The sequence below is a fragment of the Acanthochromis polyacanthus genome, chromosome 21 (assembly GCF_021347895.1).
Source record: "Acanthochromis polyacanthus isolate Apoly-LR-REF ecotype Palm Island chromosome 21, KAUST_Apoly_ChrSc, whole genome shotgun sequence".
NCBI lineage: Eukaryota > Metazoa > Chordata > Actinopteri > Pomacentridae > Acanthochromis > Acanthochromis polyacanthus.
The window spans coordinates 7,354,593-7,377,760 of NC_067133.1; the positions used below are offsets into that span (position 1 = coordinate 7,354,593).

At 39.6% G+C, this 23,168-nt stretch overlaps 1 protein-coding gene and 1 long non-coding RNA gene across 2 annotated transcripts in view; one reads left to right on the forward strand and one right to left on the reverse strand.

Moving 5' to 3' along the window:
* Positions 1–23,168, reverse strand: part of LOC110967912 (syntaxin-1B) — a 56,245-nt gene that overhangs the window by 32,382 nt on the left and 695 nt on the right. The gene's annotated exons all lie outside the window — the stretch shown is intronic.
* The window catches only part of LOC110967913 (uncharacterized), a 35,856-nt gene that overhangs the window by 6,657 nt on the left and 6,031 nt on the right, over positions 1–23,168 (forward strand). The window contains exon 4 of the long non-coding RNA XR_007938797.1: positions 12,367–12,488. This is a non-coding gene — a long non-coding RNA (uncharacterized LOC110967913). The remainder of the gene's footprint in view (positions 1–12,366; positions 12,489–23,168) is intronic.

The following is a 23,168-nucleotide window of genomic DNA, read 5'->3' on the forward strand; positions in this document are numbered from 1 at the left end:
CAGAAAGCGAAGGAGAGAATTGTCCCAGGACATCCGGAAAAAAATTATAGACAAACATCTTAAAGGTAAAGGCTATAAGACCATCTCTAAACAGCTTGAAGTTCCTGTGACAACAGTGGCTCATATTATTCAGAAGTTCAAGACCCACGGGACAGTAGCCAACCTCCCTGGACGTGGCCGCAAGAGGAAAATTGATGACAAATTGAAGAGACGGATCGTTGGAATTGTATCCAAAGAGCCCAGAGCAACCTCCAAAGAAATTAAAGGTGAACTCCAAGGCCAAGGTACATCAGTGTCAGATCGCACCATTCGTCGTTGTTTGAGCCAAAGTGGACTTCATGGGAGACGACCAAGGAGGACACCACTGCTGGAAAAAACTCATAAAAAAGCCAGACTGGAATTTGCAAAAATGCATGTTGACAAGCCACAAAGCTTCTGGGAGAATGTCCTTTGGACAGATGAGACCAAACTGGAGCTTTTTGGTAAGGCACATCAACTCTATGTTCATAGACTCAAAAACCAAGCATACGAAGAAAAGAACACTGTCCCTACGGTGAAACATGGAGGAGGCTCAGTAATGTTTTGGGGCTGCTTTGCTGCATCTGGCACAGGGTGTCTTGAAAGTGTGCAAGGTACGATGAAATCTGAAGACTATCAAGGCATTCTGGAGAGAAATGTGCTGCCTAGTGTCAGAAAGCTTGGTCTCAGTCGCAGGTCATGGGTCTTCCAACAGGACAACCATCCAAAACACACAGCCAAAAACACCCAAGAATGGCTGAGAGAAAAGCGTTGGACTATTCTAAAGTGGCCTTCTATGAGCCCAGATCTGAATCCCATTGAACATATGTGGAAGGAGCTGAAACATGCCATTTGGAGAAGACACCCATCAAACCTGAGACAACTGGAGCTGTTTGCTCATGAGGAGTGGGCCAAAATACCTGTTGACAGCTGCAGAACGCTCATTGACAAATACAGAAATCGTTTAATTGCAGTGATTGCCTCAAAAGGTTGTGCAACAAAATATTAAGTTATGGGTACCATCATTTTTGTCCAGCCCTATTTCATTAGTTTGTTTTTTTTAAATAATTATGTTAATCAACAATTCAAAAGTGATGGCTGATTTTGATTATTTAATTTTCAATAAATTTTTATTTATTGTTACTTTTGTGAGTTTCAAGTGATTTCAGTGAGAATTGTGGGTTTTTCCTTCTTTAACTGAGGGGTACCAACAATTTTGTCCACGTGTGTAAAATTAGAAACTTACAGAAACAAAAAATGTAAATGAAACTAGTTAAAGCTAAAACAAGATGAAAAGATTTGAGTAGAAAATGAAAATAAAGGTAAAAATGTATTATTTATTTCACATCTTATTTTGGCTCTTTAAATATCACAGTAACATTTCCTTATATGTCACTGTGGGCCTCCACAGCAGCCAATCAGCATCCTCGCTGTCTTTAAATGGGCCAATCAGAGCCTCTCTGCCTGCTTTAACCACCTATATACATAAATAAATCAATATAAATACATATATAATGTATGTGAGGCTTGATGGATGCAGCTCTGCAGGATGAGGACGTTCTTTAATAAGTGATGGGACTGAAATGTTCTGCAGCAGAACTAGAACCTTCAGATCTGGACCTGATGGTTTCTCCTGTCGCTGACTAACTCCTGGTCTGCGATCAGAATCTCTGCATGAATGTTTAATCAGCTCTGCAGCACATCACTCCACCTTCTTCACTCTGATCCGGGGCGTCCTGATGGAGGCGCCACTGCAGGAAATAGATGCAACCTTTGGACTGATTTGCAGGTTCCTCCGGGAAGTAGCCACGGACCAAAAACCTGAGCCTAACTAAGCCTCAATAGCAGCTTTCAGCCTGCAAGTTTGTTTACATTGACTGATTTACCAACTAGACACAACCACACAGACACACAACAACCACTTAAAGACACAAAATAACCACAATAGCAAGGAAAATAGCCACACAGACACACACAGCTCCCATTACAAACTTGTCCTGCACTAAACTTTGAGTTTTACTCTGAAGAAACAAACTCGGGTTCCACATTTGCAGCAATCGAGGACTGAATTATATTTGGAGATTTTCAAAATGACTCATGTGTATTCACATATTATGACATTTACAACTAAAAGAAGTTGCAGGAAACAATAGAAATTCAGTTTGTCTGTTGACGTCCTCCCTGTTTGGACATCTGGTTCCAGTCAGACTGAACATCTGCAGATCACAGCTTTGACACATGACATTTAAAAATCTGACATTCTGCAGCGCGGAGAGATATTGTAGTTAATAAACTCTTGAACCAGACGACGAAGCTCTGAAATAAGAAAGATAATGAGCCTGACTAATACCTGGATACAGTGGAGGAGGTTAATGAAGAGGAGGAGGTTAATTTATTTAATTTCTACATTTCATCTTTCTCCTTCACTTTTATGGTTTATATATTATTTATTATGTATTTCTTATGATTTTAGTTAACAATCTACCTCCATCAGGCCTTAAGTCTTCAAGTAACAAGAGAAATTAATTTAACTATACAGAAATATAAGTAACCATAAAAAATAAACAACACTAATGATGAAATAAATTAATCAAATGAAATTAATTAGCATTTCATTGCACATAATGTATGAGCAAAGTGACAAATATAAACTCTTCAGTATTAAATAATTAGGAATGGATGTTTAAATTAAAATCAGAAAAACATACAACAATAAAGAGAACATTTTAGATTAGATTTAATTTTAAAACTACAATTAAATTGTTAACTGTATAAATTCAGAATCTTCTTCTTTTCCTTTCGGCTTTTCCCTTAAGGGGTCGCCACAGCGAATCAATTGCCTCCATCTAGAATATGTAAAGTTGACTATCATGTACAAACGTAAAATGAAACCATATTTGTGACGAAATAAATGTCCAGTAGTTACACTTAATATTATGTCACTAAACATCTAACATAATGCTAAACAATTAGATGCTAAATGACATAACATGATGCTGCACAGCTTGAAAATAATGCTAAATGGTACATTACAATGCTAAACAGCACGCTACACAACACAATATAATGCTAAACAATATACTACACAACACAAGATAAGGCTAAACACCATGATAAGAAGTTACATAATATGATAATAAATAGCATGATTAAAAGCTACACAACTCAACAAAATTCTAAATTGTATGATATGGTGCTAAAGGACGTGATATGATGTTACAATACAACAATGCTAAAAAATTTGGTTAAATGCTACACAACATGATACGATGCTAAAAGAAATGCTACACACCTCGATACAGTGCTCAATACTGATGCAATACTACAGAGCTTGAAAAGAGTGCTAAATAGCACTATGTAATGCTATACAACAAAATACAAAACGAAATGGCACACTGCAATGCTGAACTACATGCAACACAATACAATGCAAAATAACATGACAAGAAGCTACACAATATGATGCTTGATACTATGATAAGAAGCGACACAATACAATGCTAAATAGTAAGATAAGAAGCTACACAATACGATGCTAAATAGCATGATAAGAAGCTATAAAATACAATGTTAAATAGCATGATAAGAAGCTATATAATACAATGCTCAATAGCATGACAAAAAGCTAAAATTCTAAATTGTATGATATGATGCCTTATGATGTGATATAATGCTACAATCATGCTATGCCAAAAGATTTGATTAGATGCTACACATCATAATACAATGCTAAATGGCATCATACAATGCTAAACTGCATGCTACATAATACAATACAATGCTAAACAACATGATACGATGCTACACAACACTACACAATGCTAAACTACACGATATTATACTGAAAAGAATGCTACACACCTCGATACAGTGCTAAATGGTATGATATAATGCTACACAGCTTGAAAATAGTGCTAAATGGCACTATGCAACGCTATACAACGCAGTGCAATGCTAAATGACACACTTGAATGCCAAACTACATGCTACGCAACACAACATGGTAGTAAATAGCATGATAAGAAGCCACACAACTCGATAAATTTCTAAATTGTATGATATGGTGCCAAAGGATGTAATATGATCTCACAATACAACAATGCTAAAAAATTTGGTTAAATGCTACACATCGTGACACAATGCTAAATGGCACCATACAAAGCTTAAGTACATGCTACGCAATGCAGAACAATGCTAAACAACATGATACGATGCTACACAACACTACACAGTGCTAAACTACACGCTACACAACATGCTATGATACTAAATGACGATACAATACTATAAGGCATGCTACAGATTGATATAGTGCTAAATGGCATGATATGATGCTAAAGGATGTGACATTATGCTACAATACTATGTCCAAAAAATTGATTAGATGCTCCACAGCATGATATAATGCTAAATGGTACTATACAAAGTTTAACTACATGCTACACTTAATGCAATACAATGCTAAACAATATAATAAAGCTCAATATAACGCTAAATAGCCCTACATGTCATAAAGATCCATCTTGATGTGGTTCAGTTACATTTTCAAGTCCAACATTAATAAGTCAACAATAATTTGAGTCAAACAAAACAAAACTACATGGGTTCAGTGGATTAACTGAATATTTGATGAAGTTTGGACACTACACACTGATAGATTAGATCCACATTTGAACTGCAGGAGGCATTTTCGAAACTGAAATCGAGGTCATGAGGTCGAAGCAGGTCAAAGATGATAAAGAGGTTTCAAAGCGTTCGTCATGTTGCTGCAGCTGATGTTTAATTTATTTCATACATGGACTAACGGAGCCTCCTGTTAAACACATGTGTACATGTGTGTGTTTACGCCCAAATTAATGTGATTAATGTGACTGAGCGAGCAGCTTGGAGCTCTGCAGAGAGGTGGAGGAAGAGGAGGATGAAGATGGCTGGGGGGATGGGAGGATGGAGCTGAGTGGGGTGAGGATGGGGGAGGGGAATCAGTGATGCTGCTGCTGATTAAAACACTGGAAGGAACTGAAACACTGGCGACAACCAAATATACAAAAATACATGTTTAAAATTGATTGTCTTTCCTCACTTCATACCTCTGAGCTATTTTATTGCTCCACCAAGGAAGGCGGTGGAATTATGTGATGATCGGCATGCGTTTGTGTGTGTGTGTGTGTGTGTGTGTGTGTGTCTGTCTGTGTGCAACATTACTCAAAAACGGACAAACGGATTTCGATGAAATTTTCAAAGAAGGTCAGAAATGACAAAAGAACCAAGTGATGAGTTTTTGGCAGTGATTCGGTTTATAGTCTGGATCCATGGATTTGTTGAAGATTTCTGTATCATTGCGAGAAAGCAACATAGCAGCACTGTAACTATGACAACAAGTGAATGCTACGTCAGCTGCCTGCTGGCGATCACATGATTGTGATCCAACTACAAATCGACCGCTGCGGACTTATCCGTTGGAAATTATACGACTGAGCGGCCATGGCAGAGTACTGGGCTTTCTTGTTTTAGCGGAATAAACAGAAACGAAATAAATTTTTCATGTCCTTACAACAAATTTCCACATTGAAGTTTGTTGTTGTAACTATATAACATGTAATAAATAAGGCAAATTTCAGTGTAGTCAGAATAAATTGGTCTCCAATATTAGCAAGAAAACACGCCATAAAAGTATCCTGCGAAAACATTTTTCTTTATAACTAATGTTTTCCATTATAATGTTATAAAACCGATTTCGGCATTTGTTGTTTTACTGAGGTATAAAATATACATTCAATATTTGTGAAAGAAGATGATGTGATGTGCTGCTGCAATGAGAAAAATGACTTTTTATGCTGGTGCCTAATAAGAACAAGAAAATATGTTATAAAATGATCCTTTATGAAGAAATAAACCAGTTGATAAAAATTTCTCATAAAAACAATAAAACTTGCATTACTTTCTGCTTTTCACGCTATTTTGACGTATTTCCTGTATGGCTGGACCCGAATATCCCGAATATTAATTTTGGTATCCGAATATTTCCCACCCCCGTTGGACTTTACCGGGCGAAAAGAATATGCAGCGTTACAGTCTTCCCTCCGCCTTCGGCCCACATCGGCTCATCTCGTCGTGTGATCACATAAACATATACGCATATGTCTATGTGATCACCCCCTCCTCCCCCCTGAATAGGAATATTCGGAGCTCGTCTCTTCCCTTCGCCGTCGGCCCACTTCGGCTCATCCCGTCGTGTTCGGCTCATCTTGGCTCATCCATTTGTGTTTGTTTACCACCACCCGAATGGCCGGGTTGCTGCCGACTCTGACGTCACGCTTCACTTAGTTGCATAAACACAAGACAAGATGCTGAAGACCTCCACTGTTTGGGAATTCTTCAGTTTAACTGAAGACAAAACAAAGGCAAAATTTGGACCCGGGAGACCAGACAAACGGATCCGAATATTCGGGCCGTCTCCGCCACAACCCCCCCCATATATTGCCAGTATGAAGTAAAACTTTGATCATTAATAAAGTTAAAGGGTTTTCAGATTTGCTTGATATAAGATGTCTTCATTTCAGCTCTTTCCGTCTCTTTTCTTTGACTGTTCCTTCACTGATATCTTCTATTTCCTTGTATTTTCTGACCTTGACTTCCTGTCTGTCGTCCTCTACTTCCTTCCTGAACATATTGTCGCCTCCTCACTCGGCTCGTGTTGTCATGCAGACTTAAATCAGGACGTTGACCTCAGGTGTCAGAGTGTGTTGTGATGCCAGCAGAGTGTGTGTGTCGTTGCATGCATCACTACACACACTGTACATGTGTGTCTGTGTGTGTTAGCAGCAAACCACGCCAGCAGCCAGCCATGTTACCCACAATCCTCTGGGGTCTCTGGCTCGACCTAGAGTCCATCTGTGCTCCGAGCGCAAACTGAATCCACCTTCAGAGGTCTGATGGTGATTCAGGATTCAGACTCAACAACAAGAAGCCGAAAATCTGAAACCTGCACCTCGACTCTGAAATATTCTGGTTACTGTCAGCATTAAAACGCAGGCGGAAAATTACACCTGATGTTTTCAACTTATTGTCTTTTTTATTGACAAACTGCTGTTACACAATTTATCCAACACACTATAAAGAAATCCATAAAAAAAATGCTGAAAATCTCGCAGAAAAAATAGTAAAAAAACCTGTGAAATACTGTAATTTCAAAAAAAACCAGCAGATATCTATCAAATAAAGATCATTTGAGCTGATTTAAAGGCACTAAAACAGTATTTTTTTAAAAACATTCTCAGGGAAAGTCTTCAAATAACAATGAGATATCCAGTAAAACAATAATTAATAATTTACATGATTAAATTTCTACAAAAATACACATCAGTGATGAGGTTGTCATTCAAAAAAGTAATTATTAATAGATTTTTTTTTAGTGATTTTACTTGATATCAGTAATTTAACAAAACAGGGAACATCAGTAAAATAACAGTTCAAAAAAATGTAGCCAATATTTTTCAGTCCTTCATAAATATGTATTTTTTTCTTTCAAACAACAAACTATCTGTAAAATAATGATGTTGTTGTTGTTTTTACATGTTTCAAGTGCTTTCTAGTAGTCTTGCACAGGTTTTGACGCATTTGGGACAAATTTTGTGTCTTTCTAGAGAAATTTTATAGGTTTAAAATTGTGGAAACAAATTAAAATATTAAAAGCTATTTTATATATGGAGAATCCAGTAATCAAAGAAATGAGACTTTATTTGATCTCCTTCTTCATATTGTTCTGTTTCCATGGAGTTGCAGGACTTTAGATAGAAAAATGAACCAACGGCGAAGGAAAAATGAGACACAAGCTGCTGCTCAGGATTCAAAGAGATGAGTCACACATTTCCTTGTATGAACAGAAAACAATGAGGTGATAAATCAGGTGTGACCCTGAGAAGGTCATTCATATATCATCACGTCTTCTCTGTTCAAACCAAAAAGCCGCCTGCAGTCGGTTCAAACGTGACGACGGATTCAACCGGACAGATTCAGGATTTCACCTTCAAAACACTTCACAGCTCGTTTTCTGTCGCTGAGACGCTCAAATTTATACCAAAAAAAACAACAACATGAAGCTTAGATCTGAGCAGAAACAGTAGAAACAGTCGAGTCAGAATAAAAGACGACTGACATCACACACACACACACACACACACACACACACACACACACACACACACACACACACACACACACACACACACACACACAGCGTCTGTCTTCTTTCTTTATTTCTTTGGGTCTATAAATAAACGGTCAGACTTGTTGTTCTGAACTGACGAGACGCCAGAGGGACGGACGGGGTGAATAGAGGGACAAAAAGGACGGGCAGCAGGAGGACGGGGCTTTTAATGGGGCAGTTAATGGACGGAAGGCAGGATCAACGAGGTGAACGTGGAGGTAAAATACCACAGACTTGCACTCAAACACTGTAGTTGAAGTACAATATTTTTTGAGTTACTTATGTGATTGCATTGATGTGTGTGATTCAGTTTGACCAGTTATAATAACAGCTGCAGACTCCACTTATTAGACATGATGTCCATCATATTCTAACATATTTATTAGTTTAATTGAACTTTGAATTTTACTCTGTAACATTATTCTGACCGGTCAGATCAGCAGTTAGAGATCTGAGTAATTTAGGTTGGACTGTAGTTAAAATAAAAGCTGCTCTTATCAGACATTTATAATACAGTCCTGACGTCCCTCACAAGATAATCTAACACTATGGATAGTTGACTATTAGAATTCCAAATTTTAACTACAGATGTCACCAAGGTCAATGTGACTTCTCATAGTTACTTGGCGACCAGTTTGAGTTTTTAATCCAGATATCTGTCCAAATTTTCTCATTATTCCAGCCAAAATCACAGCTTGAGGTCTCTGTAACTTCAAATAATAGCTGCAGACTCTATTTATCATACACTTATACTACAGTCCTGATGCCCCTTGTATTCTTACATGTTTGTTAGTTAGTTTAGCTTTGAGTTTTTATTCATAATACTTATAACATTATTCTAACCAGTTTCTATAATTCAATCTGGACTCCAGGTATAATAAAAGTAACACTTATCAGACACTTATGATGCAGTCTTGACGTTCCTTGCATTATTAGTCCAGTTTAACTTTGAGTTTTTCATCCATAACATTTTTATAACCAGTCAAATCAGAAGTAAGAATTCTCTGTAATTCAGTTCAGACTCCAGTTACTCATCAGAAATTTCTACAGCAGTAATTAGGTACCTGAACACTTTTCAAAGATCTTTAACATTTTCTGCTGCTCTCTACCTCCAGTTCTTAAGCCTCAAACAGGAATATTTTCACTTCATTGTATTTGTCTGATAACTTTGTTTGTTTGGTTTAGTAGTATGAAACAAACAAACAATGAAGTTATGTTATAGACTGTGATGAAAACTTTGAGGAAAAATTCACAAGCAGCAGATATGAAATCATCTTTAGTAGCTGCAGCACTGAAGCAACAGATGCATCAATAATAAATATGATAGTAAAAGTACGACTACATCAACATCTACATCTGTATTATTGTACAAGTATGTATCGGAATATATAGTGTTTTTTTTCTTTAACGTGACTAAAATTATAATGTTTTATTGTACTTAAATCTGCAAAAAGCATTTTTATTTTTCAGATGTTTGCTTTTTTTAAAAAAAAAGGTATATTAAATCTTACACTGTTTAAATGTATTTAAATCCACAAAAGTCTCATTATTTTACAGATATTTGCTGTTATTTTTTTTGCATTTTTTGCAATTTTTGAGTATTAGAGTAATTTTCCATTTTAACATTTTTGGCACATTTGCTCAGAGATTCTCACAGTTTTTTTTTATAGAGTTTTGTTTTTACAGTGCACAGATATTAAATGTTAAAACTGCCTCTGTTGTAAAGATTCAGGAAAATTAACGGTGTATATTGCATTTTTAAATAATCAGACTTTTCCATGTATCATTTTTTAGCTTTCAGCGACACTGAAAGGAAACAGACATTTTACTGTCTGCATTAGAATCTGCATTTAGGATATTTGCTGGATTTGTGTTCAGCTCATAAAACCCTGGAAAGGATCTGCAGGATCACTTGCAGATTTCTGATCGCATGAAGAGAATCCTCTGCAGCCTCCTCCCCTCCCCCTCCTCGCTGCACCGAGGCACTCTGGGTAATCGAGCCATTTTCCCAGGATGCAGTGAGTCATGGAATCAATATATAATCTTCTTTTAGTCGGTGGCGGCTGGCAGGCGGATCTGTGTCCTCACAGCACAGCTTCTACCTGTTGGCTGCACATTCAACAGAAATCATCCTAATATCTGATTGCAGCAGGAATTTACTCAGCAAAGATCAATGATCTGATCTCAAAGCATCACAGTCGCTCAGCTGTCAGACTGGAGGAATTCAGATCACAGCTGGATGTTTCGGCACAGTCCTGACTTCATCACCACAAAGACTCACTTCTGACTATAAATAAAATGAAATGAGAAAATAGAAACAGAAATTCACTGATTTTCAAGATGTGTGAATTCATAATAATAATAAAATCTAATTTAAAAAAAACATTTAAGATGCATTTTTAAAGAAATATCCAGTAAAGCAGCATCAGAAAAAAATAAATTCTCCACCACTGGCTCCTAAAACATCTGTTAAATTCATTTGGCATCACACCTCACAGCATCAATAAAGTATTGATCAGGTATTGACACGCCCCAATAAGAATCACAGCAGAGCTTCTCCTCACAGTATTGATTGCTGAACGTGGTTTTAGCTTTGATTTATTTAAACCTGAATGTGAGTCTTCACAGTAATTAATCCACTACTTGTAAATAAACTATAAACCTATAAAAAAACCCTCCTTCAACTTTCAGAGAAGAGCTGCAGGGACAAAAGTCTCATTAACAGGATGAAGCTGTATTGGTTTAGTAGTGACACACACACACACACACACACACACACACACACACACACACACACACACACACACACACACACACACACACACACTCTTCAGCTACACGAGTCACAAACTTGGATATTTGTTTGCTTATTGGTCAAAATAGAGAAAAAAGAAAATTCATTAACATGTGTAAATCAACTAAAAGCCAGAGCTTCTGAATGAAGGGACTGAATGACACAATTACACATAATAATCACAGACACACAAAGTAAGGAACATTAAATAACCACAAAACACCAAGCAACAAAAAACAGGCTCAAAATGACCTCAGAGAGATGCAAAACAACACAACAGATAAAGAAAAACACAGACAGAAAAATACTAGAAAGAGATTTAAAGTGACCTGAAGACAATCGTGAACTACACAACTCACTGCTGCACTGAACCAGGTGACTTTAAAACACAAACTGACAAACTTCTACCTGAGCTGAGGTCATCCACAGGTGGAAACACCTTCATTTACACCAGATACACTGATGTCACACCTGACACCTGATTCACTTTAAACCTGATTTACTTTAACCCCTTGACGTGTGAATTTATTTACAATTAAATTAAAAAAAAACTTTCCAGCTGATGCTAAAATGAGTGGAGATTGTTAATTTACCTATTAGACATAGATACATAGATATATAATAATAGCAAGAAATAAATGAAAATTAGGTCCTGCTCCGGCCGGTCCTACAAAAAATCAGTGCTTGCAAAAGGTTCCGAGGTCCGTATTGAATATGCGCAAACCGGCATTGGGGAATGGATATGCTATCTCAGCTGCAGTCTGAATGAAAGTGGTATGATGCGAATTCAACAATAGGCGTCAAGGGGTTAAAGTGAACATTCACACTCATGCTCTGTGAACAGTGCAAACCGGATTCCGTTTAATTCAGATTCAGTTTAAACCTGATTCACTCCTTCATTCCTCTGGAGTATTTCTGTGTTCAGTTAAACCGAGCATCCTCATGGTTTCATTATCTGTAAACAGCTGTAGTACAGTTGATAATATCCTGCTTATTGACTGAACCAGCTGATTATTTGCTATCAATTAATTCATTAATGACTGAGCAGATGTTGTGTGTTTGTGGTTCCTCAGCAGATATGAGGTCAAATATAAATGTTCTCAAGTTATTAGAACCAAACGTCCTTCAGGATCAATTTCCTGTAACGCCCTGATTCCAACTTAAGGTTCCCCAGAGACACGTGTGTGTGTGTGTGTGTGTGTGTGTGTGTGTGTGTGTGTGTGTGTGTGTGTGTGTGTGTGTGTGTGTGTGTGTGTGTGTGTGTGTGTGTGTGTGTGTGTGTGTGTGTGTGTTCAGGCGGCAGGTAACTGTGACCTAAATCTGTTTTTTTCTCTCATATGTGACACAGATGTGGTTTTCTTTAAGGACACAAAGACCCAGAATCCTCCTCTCCGTGGTGCAGCGTGACATCAGAGGTGGCGTGACATCAGAGACGGAGCGTGACCTCTCAAGCGCACCGTGACATCACTGGTAATGTTTGGGAACTCATGCAGCAACAGTCTGGATTTCTGTTTGCAAAGCGACACCACATGACCATAAAGAGACACAAAACTACCTCACAGAGGCACAAATCAATCACAAATAGATGCAAATGACCACAAAGGGACACAAAATCACTGCAACCAGACTGAAAACAACCATAAAGAGTTGCAAAACTGCCTTAAAGAGACACAAAATGACCACAACAAGACTGAAACCAACTTCAAAGAGACACAAAGTCATCATTTAGACTAATTTCATTCTAACTTGTACAAAATAATTCATGGCTGGAGCATTTAAAAATAAAGGTTCTGTCATTCAACGTGTAGTTTGACTTTAAGTGAAGTCTGTGAATGTTTCCCCGTCTGTCTCCAGTCTGAGCTAATGGACATCATGTGGAGGAATCTATTTAAAGGAGGCAGCGGTGGAGCTAGAGCTCCTCGTTTCAGCCATCCACCGGCCTTTTAATGCCTTAATTCAATTCAATAACGGCCTGTAATCACTTTGGCTCAGGACTATTTATAAGCTCTTCCTCAGCTGGATCCACTGCAGACTGGAGCCGCTGCCAGCGTGCCCATGAGCAAGACACTCGACATCCACCTGCTGAGGCTGTATCTGTAGTAAGAGACGACGTTACAAGAACTGGACTGAACACATGCAGGTTGCACCAGATTAAATGTTTTATTTTGAAACTCATTTATCAGGATGTACGAATAACCTCATTGGCTGAGGAGCACCTGAGCGGGCGGAGTCAAAAAACTCTATAAAGCTATTCTGGGGATCTATTCCCATCACTGACTCAATGCATGGTTGTGAGATAAAAAATATAATTAACTGATTCAGATGAACTTTATTTTGAACACACACTAGTACTAGGGCTGGACCCAAATATCCGGATATCCGAATATTTGGCCGTTATGGTGGTATCCAAATATTTATTTTGAGATCCGCCCCCCTCCATTGGACGATGTTGCATGATTGGTATTCGGCTCGACAATTTGCGGACCCTCCCGTCGGTCGGTCGCTGTGAACTGATCATAATGTGCGGCTCGCTCCATTCTGTTCCGTACATCTATCCGTCCCCTCATCGTCGGACGTTACGAATCAAACCGAATATTCAGCTCTTCCCAACCGTCGGATGTTATGGATTTGGCTTGTCTCCCCGCCTCCCCTCCCCTCCCGTCGGATGTTACGAACAAAACCAAATATTCAGATATTCGTCATTAATTGGGGCGAATATCCAGAGCCCAGAAATTGCTACGTGGGCCAGCCCTAACTAGTACTCAGTTTACTAATACTGTGTAGTTTAACCCTTTACGCTTCAGTGCGTCGTAGGTGTACCGCCGGCGGTACACCTACTAATTTGCATAGGAATTTCAAGAATGTCCGACGGCTGCAAACACGATTATACAAACACTATACGCCGATGGAAAGCTTAGATTCTCATGAATCCGCCGGTATAAACCACTTTCAGATGTGATTACCACAGCGGGTGAGAAAAACACATTTGTCCGACAAAAACAAATATTCATCCATCCGTTCTCTATACACGGCTTCAACGCACACAGCGCGACTCACATTTCCGGGTTCATTATTACACACAGAAAAAAAGATTCCACAAAAAACGGCCATAATCCAACCTTTTACATCCAGATGACACAAGCCAGTAAACTATTTTGTCCAAAACATGTCCTGAAGTCGGTATAAAATCCACGAATCGGTCGTTTTCAAGGAAATGCACCTCGCGATGTGCGTCCAATATTCCCTGTATTTTTTGTAATTTTTTTAATTTAAAAATAGAATATTAGCGATTTTTTTGTACTGAAAACGGCTGGAATTGACTGAAGCTTAAAGGGTTAAACTACAATTTGTTGTTTTTGTTGTCTAAAGACATAGTTGTGATGAGTGATCAGCAGACAGCTGGCAAGAATTCAGGGACTTCTCGACTGAACTGCAGGAAGTGTTTCCACAGCAGTGAACAGAGGAGAATGGAAACTAAATTTTAAAAAATTGTTAAATATCTGTAGTATGCAGAAACAACATTAGTTTCAGAATTTTAACATTGAAGGAAACAAAGTTGGACATGATGGTTTAAGGTTTTTACATTTTGTAAAATACAGTGGTCCCTCGTCTGTGGCGGGGGTTACGTTCCAGACCCCCCATGATAGGCGAAAATTCACAAAGTAGCAACCTCATTTATTTTATTATTTATATATATTTTAAGGCTTTATAAACCCTCCCCACACTCTTATAAACACTTCCTATACTCTTAAACATTTTCTACACTCCTAAACCTATGTAATTTTAATAACATACAACATTCTATATGGGTACTCACCAGTGAATATACTACAAGTTAAATGATGATGAAGAATTAGCTGTGCAGCACTGATGACGATGAGATGGATGTACTGCACAGTGAGAATAGACAAGGTGAGATGTTAAACGTATTTTGTACTGAAGAGACTGATGCTATTAAGTTTTCTGTCAAAAGTAAATAACGGTAATAACTTCTCAATAACGGAGTGCATATTTAAACATGAAGTCTCTCCTCACATGTCTGTGTTACACTCTCAAGTTTGAACGCTTTTATTCGCGCTTCCGTTATTTAAGGTTCCTCTGACACAACGGATAAAAACACTTGGCATCGACCAGCAGACGATCAGCCACAGCGCTTCATTTACGATCAATAAAACCACTTAAACGCTGCTTAATCTCATCGTCCTGTGAGCCAGAGGACACACTTCTGACATCAGCGTGACATCACCGCCTCGCCTACATTTCCCATCAATCCACAGCGAACTGTGGTCATCTGCAACAAGGCTCCATCTGATTGGCTGATTGATATATAGATGCTGAATCAACAAAACGCACAGAAGACGAAGAAGAACAAGATGGAGAATAAAAAGTGGGAGGAGGACGAAGATGGAAAAAGAGGAAGATGAAGATAATGAGGAAGGAGATGAACAAGAAGAAGAGGAAGATGAAGAAGAGGACAAAAAGAAGATGAGGAAGAAGAGGAAGAAAATAAAAAAGAACAATATGATGAAGAAGATGAGGAAAAGGAAAATGAAGAGGAAGAAGCTGCTGCAGAAGACAGAATAAAAAACAAGAAGATGAAAATAAAGAAAACGATATAAAGCAACAGAAGAAGAAATGAAGCAGCAGCAGTAGAAGAAGAAGAGGAGGAGGAGGAGGAAGCTTGCTGCTCCTTGCTGAGCTGTGGAGGGGGGAGGGGTACATCTATAATACATGAGCACACACACGCTCATAAAAACACACATAGGAACACACAAAACACACAAGACACACACCGAGGAGGGACGATTGCAAGGCCATTAAATGGAGATGCAGCCATAAATCACATGACCACCTCCTACTGACCAATCAGCCCACACAGTCAGCAGATCAGCTGGTCAATACCACGTAGGAGGGTGTGTGCGTGTCGGTGCAGCTGCCAATGTGAGGACCGACGCTCACACCTGCCATGTGAGGACGCTTTTAGAACAAAAGGACTTCTGGAGTTTGTGGAGGACATTTTTAGAGAAGAACTATTGGTTCTGGACAAAAACTACAGTCCAGTTAAAGAGCAGAACTGTCAGGCTCGGTCCTCACAAGTACAGACATACAGGTGTGTGATTGTGTGCGGACTAATAGGGAATCACTAATCTAATGAGGACAGTCAGCTCTGAATGACCTGCAGCTCACCTGAAAACTCTTAACCTGAATGTGTATGTGTGTGCGTGCGTGTGCGTGTTCACTGTGTAAATAAAGCTCCACCTGTCTGCTGCTGTCAGGAGAACAAAACAAGCCGACTTTTTATTTTTTTATCGCTACGACAACCACACAGAGCCCCGCCCACCCCCCACCTGCTGCTGTAATCAATGAGACTGAAACAGGATACGCAAACATACACACTATCAACAGTGTATCAGCAGGTTAAAAAGCTTGTATCTGCAGCAGAACAGTGAATGCATCTCTGATCTGCTGCCTCAGCACGTTCTCATGTTTGATCTATCAGACAGTCAGAGGAACTGTTCTCTACGAGCACAGGAAGAAAACCTGAAGGCAACATAAATTCCTCGAAACCAAACTCTGCATCAACACCTGAATGCACCACAACATCCTGAAAACCAAATTATGTACCAACACCTGAATGCACTAGGATGCCTTAAAAACCAAACTCTGTATTAACATCTGAATGCACCACAACATCCTGAAAACCAAACTCTGAACCAACACGAGAATACATTAGGATGCCCGGAAAACCGACTCTGTACCAACACCTGAACGCACCACAACATCCTGAAAACCAAACTCTCAACCAACACTTGAAGGCACCAGGATGTCTTAAAAACCAAGCTCCGTACCAGCACCTGAAATCACCAGGAGGCCAGTGACAGCAGCTGCTGAAAGAGGGGGTTGTCTGACATGACCAAGCACTTTCCTGCAGCAGGTGGAAGCATGACGCGGCACTTTGTACTGCCTTCAATCTGCTGATTTCTATACATCTGAGTTTCTTTGTCCTTTTAAGCTACAGCTGTAAAGAAACTGAAATATCCAACACACGCCTGAACTTACCACATTCACACCCTGATTTGACAAAGCTGCTCTCAGAAAGTAAAGGTTCTTAAATGCTTCTGCAGAAGGCTGTTACCAACCGAAGAACTTCTTTGTTTAGATGATGGTTCTTAATTCTGTGGTTCTTCAAGGTTCTTCAGGTTTATTGGAGTTCTTTGGTTTGCAGGTTCCGCCATGAAATCAGACCTGGAGCTGAATATTATTTTATTTCTGAATGAATCATTTGGTTGATAAAACAGCAGAAAACAGAGAAATGTTCTTCACAGTTTCACAAATCGCAGTCTGACATCTTAGAACATGTTGACCAACAGAACCCAAAATATTAATTGTGTTCTAACAGAAGAAACCTAGAACTGCTGTGAATTCTTACATTTCACTTTTTGTCTAAAAATTACTTAAGAGATTATCCAGTTATCAAAATACAATCTGGTTCCTTAAAGAATACAATTTAGAAAAAGTCTTTTAAAGCACCATTTATGTTGCCCAAAGGAACCACTGTGATGGTTCTTTGACGCACCTCGGGTTCTTTAAGGACCCTCTTGCTAAATGATTGAGTAGAAATGGAACTAAAATGGTTTAAATACAGCATCAACTATTTTTGGCTCCAGTTAGCACCTTTTCTAAAATTTATTTTACCTTATATTATGCTTGTGGTAAAAATCAGATTCACGAAAAGACCTGAATTCGTCACGTTCCACAAACTAACAAGACGACATGGTCATCAATATCCCCCGCCACATGTGATGTCTATGAGTCTATATCCAAGATAGTGATCAAGGGCGATAACTCTGTTAAATATTATCGCACAGGTCTCATTTTCGAACTTGATCACGGTGTCCATGGTGTGAAGCTACACACTAAATATCGTAATCCTAGCTGTAATAGTTTCCGAGAAAAGCTGTCCCTTTCATCTTGGACGGACGGACGGACGGAGGCCAAACCTATATCCCCCTTTTCCACTTCGTGGAGGCGGGGGATAAAAACACTTTTACAGAAACATAAAAACCTTCATTTAAAGGGGTCAAAAGTAGCCTAGCCGCGCTAGACAACCCACGGCAACGAATTTAATTCTCTGCCAGGGTGGGTCTAGTTACCCTCCATAAGGCTCGAGGCTGAATTCTCCTAAAACTGGCCGGACCAATCACCATGAAGTGTAGAGTCAGAAGGCGGGCATAACTAAGTGACGACAGAGGCGCGACGATTCTCACAGAAACAACCGGCGCACAATAAACAGTTATCTTTCGACTCGGCTTTGGCCACAGCCCTTAAAGATCTGAAGCTAAAATTCAACTTGAAAGATAAACAAAGGACGGCACTTAGGTGTTTCATTGAGAAGAAAGACATATTTGGACTTATGCCGACGGGATATGGCAAATCTTTAATATACCAGTTGGGTCCGCTGGTTGGGAAGCTAATGGGACTTAGCCACAATCCGCCGGCGCTCTAGGAACTACGTCAGCCTATTCGTTGCGCTGACTGGTTGTATACCTACCCAATTGCTGCAGAGTGATTTGAAAGACAACCTTTTAGCCCGCCTCCCTCCCTGTCGAGCGGCCCTAGACCCTTGTGCCTTCAGAACATGGGTCTAGCGCGGCTAGGCTAGGTCAAAAGCACTCTAAAAGTCAAATTGAAGAACTGATCATGTTTTATTCCACATCCATGTGAAGCATACATTACTATCATTATTCAATTATACTGCAGGTTTAAGCTGTGAAAAGCCTGAATTAATGAAAAATTTTCTGTTTGCAACCAGATATGCTTAAAATCTGTCAGACAAAATAATTATTTGTATTTTACATTTTGAATCAAAAACTGCTCAACAAATACTGTGTTGCTTGAAGCTACAAAAAAATAGACAAAGTACTGAAAACAGAATCTGTGAATGAAAACTCTTGAAATGATTGAAACTGTTTTGAAACTAGGCCAAAATAAAACCTTGCAGGACTTGAAGTAACCTGATCAAACAAACATGTGCAGCAGAGGGAGGATGGAGGATGAGAGAGGATGAGGATGGGTAAGGATTTTGAGGATAGGGGAGGATGATGAGTATGGGAATGGTGAGGATGGGGGAAGATAGTGAGGACTGGTGACGATGGGTGGTGATGATAAGGATGAGGTGGGATGAGGATGGGGGAGGATTGTGAGGATGGGTGATTATAAGGACGATCAGTATGGTGGACGATGATGAGGATGGGTGAGGATGATGAGTATGGAGGAAAATGATGAAATGGTTGAGGATGATGACCGTGGTGAGGATGAGGATGTAAGGGGGTTGAGGATGGTTGAGGATTGTGAGGATAGGTGAGAATGATGAGGATGGGGGAGGATGATGAAGACGGATAAGGATGGGGGAGGTAGCATCTCCGTGACGATGACATAAAAACTGTGATCCATGAACATCTGTGAGCAGCTGCAGGAGTCTGAGCTAACATGGCCGACAGTGAAGAGAAAAATCAGTGAAAGAAATAAATGTTGAAACCGAACTGGAATTTGATAAATATTCACTAAAATTATCAACTAGTAAACTGTTGTAAGTTAATAAATCAACGTCTGCTCTTCGTTTCCATGGAAACTACAGCTGCAATTAATCATTTTTTATTATTCTCGATCAATTAATCAGCTGATAGTTTCTAAAACATCTGAAAATGTTTAAAATGTGGATCAGTTTCCTCAAATGTCTTTAGATCTTCCGTCTACTGTCACAGAGGAGGAAAGAAACCTGAAAATATTCACACTGAAGAAGCTGAAATCACAGAAATTATACTTTTAATAAGTCAATGAGCAGAACAGTTTGATGTTAATTTAATGAATGATAATTAATTAATTAATCTTTTTCAATCTGGTATATAAAAAAAAGCTGTGAAACCCAAACAGAAAATCTGGATTATTCACAGCTTCCAAACTACAAATGTGTGAAATTTGTTGTTTGTAAAATCTGCTGTTGGTTTGTATTATATAATACAATATTATATATAGTATTATTATTATAATACAATAATATAATAAAAATATTCGCATTATAACAAATATTTTCCAGCCTCACCATCATCATTTGACCCAGCTACCAGGTGAGTTTATTGACCTGAACTGTTTTCTGTTTGAAATATTAATATCTCTGTGAATGGTGACAACTTTAAATCCTGGTTACTGTTGTTATATTTAAGTTATAATATGTTATACGCTTATCAATTTCAGCCAACCAATCAGACTTGATGGGCGGGACTTGTCACCATAGTAACCCAGAAAATGAAGGCGAGAGATTCATATTCTTGCCAGAACCAGGATATTTCCTAAACCCAAATGGTCCCTGAACTGAACCAAAGTTCTAACATGTAAAAAGGTTCTAATAAAGTGAGAAATTCTCCTAAACTGAACCAGGAAGTGAAAACAAGAACAACAAACCAACTTCATTCTTCGATGGAACTATAACTCTGCTCTGAAAGAACTTCAATAGGCTCTTTTAGGAACCATCTTTAAGACAGTTCTGGTTCTACTTGGATAGCAGCACTGGATCTTCACTATAGGGATACGGGGCAACATTAAATACGTTCTCTAAAGAACAAATGAAACTGCAAAGGTACCTCATAGAACCATGAAGACACGGTGCTGTTCAGCCCCATAAATACTGCTCCCAAGAACTTCAGAAAAAATAGGTTCTTTCAGGAACCATTTTCCTGACAGTTCTTTGTGGAACAACCAGCTTCCATTGAGGTTTCAGGTCCTGTGAATCAGTGAATGATTTTAAGCAGCAAATTTTCCTGTAAATGATTCGTTTTATTGGTGTTTTTATTTTTACAGTGTGGCTGTGATTTACTGTCGAACCGATACTTTCTCAGCATTCGCAACAAAAAGGTGCTAACTCGAATCAAAAGTAGTTCTTTGCACTGATGCCAAAGAAGAACCATGTTTAATTCTACAAAGAAATATTTAGCCAGAGGTTCTTTAAAAACTTACAAAGGCGCCTCAAAGAACCATCAAAATGGTTCCTTCATGAAACAGCGATGGAGGAACTTAAATTCTGAAAGGAACCATTTTCCTGATAGTTCATTTTGGATCCACCTGGTTCTATCTTTACTTGAGGACTTGAGTCAAATGTAGGAGGGGTCCCTTCATTAGAACGTATTAATATTTGGGTTCTGGACTGTTGGTCAGATAGAACATCGTGCTCTGTGAAACTGTGAGGAACATTTCTCTGTTCTCTGATATTTTAAAGATTCATCCAGAATAAAATTGTGTTCAGCTGCAGTTCTTCCACCAGAGAACTTCAATGAACACAAAGAACCTTCAGAACTTTACAATGTCTTTTCATTTTAAGTTGAACTTGTACAGCAGTGAAGGTTTGATGCAGCTGCACTGTTCTGTCCTGGATGTTCTCTAAAACAGTTCGTTGATCCGTTCACATGATTTTCCTCCTTTATTCTAGAATTTGAACCAATTCAGTTTGTTTCTTGTGCAGAACATCAGACTTCAGGTTCTAAACGTCAGATCTCCATCAACCAGGCAGCTCTCAGCAGGAAACAGATATTTTCATGTTTTGTTTTGTTTTTTGGAACTTTGGTTCAAAATAAGAAACTCTTATTCTGACAAACCCATTTTTCTCCTGTTCAACTGCTTGAAGGAATAAATCAGTCAACTAACAACTGAAACACAAAGAACCTTCAGAATGTTCTGCTGAATTTCTAACCTTCCCACTAAAGTTGTTTTGAAATCAAGATGCACGTTCGTATGGAAACACAGTTTGATGGTTTTCTACAAATTTGTGCAAAAAAATTTCAGCTGATTTAAACAGAAAGAAACAACATGAGGATTTATTCTTTTCTAATCTGTTTAAAACCATCAGGATGATGGAGGAGAAGATGGAGGGATCAATAGATGAAGGGATCAATTGATAGATGGATCAATATTGGAGGGGTGAATAGATGGAGGGGTGATGGAGGCTGAACAGGCTGGAGGAGAAGTGATGGATCAGACGGATGGACAGCAGTGCGGTAAAAACTCCAGTCTGCTGAGGCTGTCACTTTTTAAATGCAAATCACCTCCACACACACACACACACACACACACACACACACACACACACACACACACACACACACACACACCATTCAGCTGCTGATTTATTGATCAGAAACTATTGGTCAGCTTCAGCCCCCAAAATATAAATGTGAAACACTGGAGGCAAAAACCAGCGTTAATGTGAGAAACTGTCCAAAAATAAACAGACAGCTTATAGATGATAGATTACTGATAGGGAGATAGATAGATAGATAGATAGACAGATAGATGGATGGATGAACCCGGTTGAACCCGGTGGTGTCGCGGCTCATGAAGCTGCTGCAGAGTTTGACCAGCTGATGTGACCCCCCCTCTATAAAATCCCCGCCATCCGCCCAAACCGCCTCCATCAGCTGTTCGCTCGACGCGGCGGCAGAAAACACCGCATCGCTCCTGCTGCCGCTCACGCGGCAGAGAGTCTCCGGTCTCACCCTGTGCAGCGCTGCTCGGCCATGAAATGGGTGAGGCTTTGGGACAATGAAGCCCCCCCACGTACCCTCAGCCCCACTCCTCCCTCCGCTTCCGCCGGTACCGGAGCAGCGGCAGCGAACAGAAGCGGCAGTTCGCGCCGCATCCTTCGCTCCACCTGCATCCTGATTCATCCGCCGCGTATTGATCTGCTGCGCGCCTGACCACTGAACACCACCACACACGCGCGCACACATACACACACACGCACACACACACATGCGCGTGCGCTCTATATCAGGGAGGAGGTGCGCGCCGGCTGCAGGATGCGGCCTCGGAAAAAAAATCACTGCATTTCAACCCCTCTCCTCCCCCCTCCTCCCCCCTCCTCCCCCATCAGGTCATCCAGGCACGCATGCACGGACACGCGCGGCCGCATTACAATTAGCTCGGATGGCAGGTTTGGGGCCGTTTTCCCATCATGCACGCGGCGCTGCATGAGGACAGAAAAAGGCAGCGCGGCCTCTGCGGCCGCCGCGCGCAGCCCGCCGTTAATGGTCAAAAGCACCGAAAATGAAGGTGTCCGGTGCCGCCGTGACCTCCATCCGCCGCTCAGCTCCGCACCGA